This window comes from Lynx rufus, unplaced genomic scaffold (assembly GCF_022079265.1).
Source record: "Lynx rufus isolate CCGP_SWC_20201006 ecotype Redwood Valley unplaced genomic scaffold, mLynRuf1.p SCAF_49, whole genome shotgun sequence".
In the NCBI taxonomy this organism is placed as follows: Eukaryota; Metazoa; Chordata; class Mammalia; order Carnivora; family Felidae; genus Lynx; species Lynx rufus.
Window position 1 is genome coordinate 1,229,864 of NW_025814866.1, and position 7,575 is coordinate 1,237,438.

Genomic DNA, 7,575 nt, shown 5'->3' on the forward strand with positions numbered 1-7,575 from the left:
AGTTGTATTTCTCCGAGTATGCCTTTTTGATTAGTTTCGACTTTTGTGAGCATGTGAATGTTCTTCGTATTCAGGCAGAAATAATCAATGGGAATGGGAAGGGGAAAAAGCTTAAAACTGCAAGCAAATGAACCTAATTGTCTATCGAGTGCAAACTATAGTCACATTGAAAGGGAAAGAAAACACCAAGCAACTCGTAAAAGCTGTTTTTGAAAACTCTTTTCTTAATGTTTATTTATTTTTGAGAGGGGAGAGGGGCAGAGAGAGAGAGAGAGAGAGAGAGGAAAGTGAGACAGAGGATCCATAGCGGGCTCTGTGCTGACAGCGAAAAGCCCGATGCAGGGCTCAAACTCACGAACCGTGAGATCATGACCTGAGCCGAAACCAAGAGTCGGACGCTTAAATGACTGAGCCCCCCCCCCCAGGCACCCCAAACTCTTTTTAAAGCTTATTTGATGACCTACTCTCAGTCTTGGGTAAGGCTGCAGAGGCAAGGGGGACTGCCCAGAGATTCCAAGCTCTTAGTGGGTTTGTTTTTGGCACTGGGGAGTTTGAAGCAATTTTGAAACTATCTCTGATGTATTGTAGGATTGGGCAAGTGAGTAAATGTTGGGAGCCAGGGTTCTCACGGGGGAAGAATGGAGATACAAATATGAAATGGAGGAAGACAAGAAAGAAGCCTGTGGACATACATGTTAACTAACTAGAATTGAAAGAAAAACTTGAAAACAAGAAAAAGCCTGTGGGGAGGGCTTTGGAATGAAGGGATAGACGTGTATGTGTGGGTATGTGCATATGTATATGTAAATGTAAATAATGTACGTGTGTATACTTTGAGGTACATGCATACATTTCTCAGCTCCTGCCGCTGAAAAGGCCCACCCAAGCCATCGCATCTTGGTCCCTATTACTACTCCTCACTGAAAGAAACCAGGGATCCTCAGAAAAATGGCTAATCTCAGAACTGGGGCAGAAAGTACGGAAGGGCTCAAAAAATGATAGTGGTGTGTAAAAGGGACACTGGAAGTAGCTTCAATGAGCTTACACTGGCTAAATCTGGGACAGTTTGAGCATCAGATAAGAAAGGACAGTAATGAATTACAAACCATTGAAAAATGGAAACTTCTGAGTGCAAACCAATAATCAAGAGATAAACGAATAACCCAAAGCTATCTACACATTCAATGCAATCCCAATCAAAATTGCACCAGCATTCTTCTGGAAATTAGAACAAGCAATCCTAAAATTCATATGGAACCACAAAAGGCCCCGAATAGCCAAAGGAATTTTGAAGAAGAAGACCAAAGCAGGAGGCATCACAATCCCAGACTTTAGCCTCTACTACAAAGCTGTAATCATCAAGACAGCATGGTATTGGCAAAAAAACAGACACACAGACCAATGGAATAGAATAGAAACCCCAGAACTAGACCCACAAACGTATGGCCAACTCATTTTGACAAAGCAGGAAAGAACATCCAATGGAAAAAAGACAGCCTCTTTAACAAGTGGTGCTGGGAGAACTGGACAGCAACATGCAGAAGGTTGAAACTAGACCACTTTCTCACACCATTCACAAAAATAAACTCAAAATGGATAAAGGACCTAAATGTGAGACAGGAAACCATCAAAACCTTAGAGGAGAAAGCAGGAAAAGACCTCTCTGACCTCAGCCGTAGCAATCTCTTACTCGACACATCCCCAAAGGCAAGGGAATTAAAAGCAAAAGTGAATTACTGGGACCTTAATGAAGATAAAAAGCTTCTGCACAGCAAAGGAAACAACCAACAAAACTAAAAGGCAACCAACGGAATGGGAAAAGATATTTGCAAATGACATATCGGACAAAGGGCTAGTATCTAAAATCTATAAAGAGCTCACCAAACTCCACACCCGAAAAACAAATAACCCAGTGAAGAAATGGGCAGAAAACATGAATAGACACTTCTCTAAAGAAGACATCCAGATGGCCAACAGGCACATGAAAAGATGTTCAGCGTCGCTCCTTATCAGGGAAATACAAATCAAAACCACACTCAGGTATCACCTCACGCCAGTCAGAGTGGCCAAAATGAACAAATCAGGAGACTATAGATGCTGGAGAGGATGTGGAGAAACGGGAACCCTCTTGCACTGTTGGTGGGAATGCAAATTGGTGCAGCCGCTCTGGAAAGCAGTGTGGAGGTTCCTCAGAAAATTAAAAATAGACCTACCCTATGACCCAGCAATAGCACTGCTAGGAATTTACCCAAGGGATACAGGAGTACTGATGCATAGGGGCACCTGTACCCCAATGTTCATAGCAGCACTCTCAACAATAGCCAAATTATGGAAAGAGCCTAAATGTCCATCAACTGATGAATGGATAAAGAAATTGTGGTATATATACACAATGGAATACTATGTGGCAATGAGAAAAAATGAAATATGGCCTTTTGTAGCAACGTGGATGGAACTGGAGAGTGTGATGCTAAGTGAAATAAGCCATACAGAGAAAGACAGATACCATATGGTTTCACTCTTATGTGGATCCTGAGAAACTTAACAGGAACCCATAGGGGAGGGGAAGGAAAAAAAAAAAAAAGAGGTTAGAGTGGGAGAGAGCCAAAGCATAAGAGACTCTTAAAAACTGAGAACAAACTGAGGGTTGATGGGGGGTGGGAGGGAGGGGAGGGTGGGTGATGGGTATTGAGGAGGGCACCTTTTGGGATGAGCACTGGGTGTTGTATGGAAACCAATTTGTCAATAAATTTCATATATATATTAAAAAAATAAAATAAAATAAAATAATTTGTAAAAAAATAAAAGAGATAAATGAATAAATGAATGCTTGTTTTTGCTTTTGTTTCCCTTGCCTCAGGAGACACCTAGAAAGAAGTTGCTGTGGCCGCTGTCAGAGAAATTACTGCCTGCGCTGCCCTCTTCTAGGAGCTTTATGGTTTCGGGTCTCACATTTAGATTTTTTTTTTCAACGTTTATTTATTTTTGGGACAGAGAGAGACAGAGCATGAACGGGGGAGGGGCAGAGAGAGAGGGAGACACAGAATCGGAAACAGGCTCCAGGCTCTGAGCCATCAGCCCAGAGCCCGACGCGGGGCTCGAACTCACGGACCGCGAGATCGTGACCTGGCTGAAGTCGGACGCCCAACCGACTGCGCCACCCAGGCGCCCCTTACATTTAGATCTTTAATCCATTCTGAGTTTATTTTTGTGGCTGGTGATAGAAAGTGGTCCAGTTTCATTCTTTTGCTGTAGCTGACCAGGTTTTCCAACACCATTTGTTGAAAAGACTGTCTTTTGTCCATTGGATATTCTTTCCTGCTTTGTCAAAGATGAATTGACCATATAATCGTGGGCTTATATCTGAGTTCTTTATTCTGAAAAACGCTATTGGTATTTGAATAGAAATTGCGTTAAATCTGTAGGTTGCTTTGAGTAATACAGCCATTTTAACAGTATTTGTTCTTCCAATCCATGGACTAGAATATCCTTCCATCTCTTTGTGTCATCTCCAATTTCTTTCATCAGTGTTTTGCAGTTTTCAGAGTATAGGTCTTTCACCTCCTTGCTTAAGTTTATTCCTAGGTGTTTCATTATGTTTGGCACAATTGTAAATGGATTGTTTCCTTAATTTCTTTTTCTGCCTCTTCTTTCTTAGCGTATAGAAATATACAGAAATCTGTGTATTGGTTTTATATCCCGCACGTGGTCACATTTTTTTCCCTTTCTCCTTTGTTTGTGTGCATGAGGAACCAATTGGGGTCCATATGTGGAACGAGATGATTTTAAGTGTCTTTTAATCTGCAGGTTCTCCTTCTGGCTCTACTTTTTTCTTGCTACTTATTTGTTGAGAAAGTCGTTTTGTTTGGACTATAGAGTTTCCACGGTCTGAATGTTGCTGAATGCATCTCTGTGCATGCAGAGTTCCTCTGAACTTCATATTTCTTGTAAATTAGTAGTTGGAATCAGAGGGCTGATCATATTTGGGTTCTATATATATGTGTGTGTGTGTATATATATATATATATACATATACATATATATATATATACATATATATATATATATATTGGTTTTTTTTTTTGGTAGCAATACCAATTCATACGTGGAGTTGGGAGACCTTAACGTCCCTCTCTGAGTAATTGGCAGATGAAGCACACAAAATGTCGGTAAGGATGTGAGTTTGAACCATTGGTAGCTTAATCTAATGAGCAAGTACAGAACATTGCACCCAACTGCAGACTGCACATTCTTTTGGGCACACATGGAAACTTTACACAAAACTGACCATGTGCTGGGACCTAAAGCAAGTCCCCAGATGTTTCAAAGGATCAAGATTACTCAGAGCATGACCTCTGACCACAGTGTAATTGAGCTGGAAACCCATGAGCAAGGGGGGGAAAAGAACAAAACGGCAGCTTCTGACATTTGCACGCTGGCCGAGCGCTCACAGCCAGGCGATGTTGTTCTCGTACTGGACATAAACAATCTCACAGAATACCGAACCTCAGACAAGGTTGCTCTGAGATCATGATGAAAAGAGATGAAGCAAGGCTACTTCGTACATTTTTCTCAGCACAGATAAAGCCAAGGTCAATGTGCACCCCACAAATACCAAACACCTCCCTCCTGCTTGGCTAATGTGGCTGCCTGCTGCTGGTGTCCCAATCACAGCTTTAGCCTTGCTATAGTCTGCCCTCCCGGTAAAGGAGATTTATTGAGAGCTTCGATCACAGAACTGCCTTTGCTTTCTGACAGCATCTAGAGCAAACCCTTGCCTCCTCGGACTCTCCCCAAGATCACACAAAGCCCAGCTGTTACAGTAGGTTCTGTCTAATACACTCTTTCTGAGATACCCCTCGGTTCTGCATGGTGTGCTCTCCCCTCAGTGCAGAGTAATTGGCCCAACTTGTTCGCCTACGGACGGGTTCCCCAGGGGTCTTTGGCAGCAGAGAATTGACACTCATAGCAAAAAGATAACGAGAAAAACCCTCACATGTTTAGAAAGGAAGAAATAAATGTTTAAATAACCTATGGTTCAAAGACAACAACATGATGGAAATTAGGAAATAGTTTATTGAATGATGAAAACATTACTACACTCATGAATCAGTAGGCGGTCTGACAGGAAGCCCACGGCACACGCAAGCTAAGTAATTTGAGGAGAGTCACATAAAGGGGTTGGGATGGCTTCGTAATGTGTCAACTGAACTACACTTCCCACAATTCCCTTTCGTCTAGGTTTCGGTTCAGGTGGGCCATAGGAGAGATGCTGATGGAAGGTTTGGAGAAGAGAAGGGAAATGCATGTAACTGAGAACGTTCTAATAAAGAGAAGATCGAAGGAACAAAATAACAAGACCAATACAAATAGCACGATATAACAAATGGATCAAAGGCTTGGACAGACATTTTTTTTTTTTTTTACAGTAGAAGAAACCCAAATGGTGTACAAATATAAGCGCTCAACTTCATTTATCATTACAGAGCTTAATGCCACCGGGAGATAGTGCACACCCACCAGATTGGTGGAAACTAAAAAGTCTGATGATTCTAAGAGTTGGCAAGGCCATGGAACAGGCAAGCTTTCACATACTGCTGATGGGAGTGTGTGTTGGAAAACTGGCTGGCATTTTGTAGACAAAATGAAGGCGTGCTTCTTCGAGGAGCCAGCATTTCAATACCAAGTGTACGAAATCTGGAGAAACTTGTGTACCCTGGCACCAAGAAGCAAGTGTAAGTGGTTGCGATGGGTTCAACAGTGGCCTCCCAAACGATATGTGCGCATTCTAACCCCCAGACCCTGTTAATGTGATCTTATTTGGAAAAAGGGTCTTCGCAGTTGCGATTAATTTAAGGATCTTGAGATGAGATTATCTTAGGATGTGTGGGTAAGCCCTAAATCCAGTGACAGGTGGAGACCTCACAAGAGAAAGGCAAAGGGAAATTAGAGATAGACAGAAGAGGAGAAGGCTATGTGATCGGACAGGCAGAGATGGAAGTGATGTGACTTCACCACCCAGGACTGACTCCCACAGCCACCAGAAACTGGAAGAGGCAAGGAGGGATTTTCCCCTAGATCTTTCAGGGGGAGCACAGCCCTCCTGACACTTTGATCTTGGACTTCTGGCCTCCAGAACCGAGACAATGAATTTCTGTTCTTGTAAACCACCGTGTTTGTGGTGCTTTGTTATGGCAGCCACAGGAAACTAATACAATGGCTTGCCACAGAATTTGTGTGCCGAAAACAGCCCAGGTATCCAGCAGGGATAGAATAGATAAATAACACTATGGTGAAGTTATGCCATGGAATACTCTACTAGAACACAAAGGAATAAACTCCCTATACACTACAGCATGTTTAAATTTTAAGGCCATACCACTGAGTGAAAGGAACAAGACATAGAAGGATACATGTATTAGAATTGCATTTATGTAAAGTTTAAAAACAGGCAAAAAGTAAAGTAAACCATGTTATTTATGGGTGGATGGATGTTTACGTGGCAAAACTCTGATGGAAAGAAGGAAAGGGTTACCATAGAAGTTAGGGAGTTGATTGTGGGGAGACGCGCTGGGGCTGGAGAGTGGGGCTCTAGTTCTTGATCTGGGGATGGTTACAAGAGTATGTTCTTTTATGTAAAGTACAGGAAATGCATGCAAACCATATAGGATTTACACCTGTCTCTGCGTCTGTGCTGTACCTCACAATCTGACAGGTTAAAACATGAAAAAGCAGAATTAAAATGATGGCTATTTGCAGATGATATGTCTTCTGTATCTGGAAAATCCAATGAGAATCTGCTCTTAAAAAATGTTACAAGGACTTGTAAGAGGAATACAGTAAGTGGGCCGGGACAAAATCATGGAGACAAATGACAAGTTAGAAGACATAATAAAAGAAAAGTCCCTGCTTAACAAAAAGGAAATAAAAGTATGTAGAAACAAATTTAAGAACTATGCAGGATCTACGTACAGAAACACGAAAATGTTCCTCAGAGACATAAAAAGGCCTAAATTAATGCAAAAGTCTACTCTGTTCTTAGAAAATTGTAGCTTTATAAAGGTGGAAAATCTCCCAACATCAATCTATAAATGAAATATGATCTAAAACATTTTATGACAACAGAGTTGTTTGGAACTTTTCAAGATGCTTCTAACATTAATATAGAAAACTAAAGGCGTGAAGATAGCCAGAGATGTTCTTAAAGGAAGACTATGAGAGAAGCACTGGTCCAATCAGATATTAAAACATCATAAAGGGACAGTAATTAGAAAACAGTGTGGTACTGGTGTAGGAATCAAATGACAGAAAAATAGAAAAAAATAGATACTCTAAAATACGCATAAATACAGACAGGAATTTAGTATATGGTAAAATGTTATTTCAGTTCCCTGGGGGGAAAATGGATTCTCAGTAAATGGCGTTGGGACAGGTGGGTGGTCACCTGGCGAAGTATACAGTTGGATCCCTATTCGCGATATACAGCGCACTAAATTTCAGATAAATCAGACTTAACGATTAAAAAAGTGAAACTATAAAAATACTAGGAGAAACCATGTTAGGTTTAAGATATGA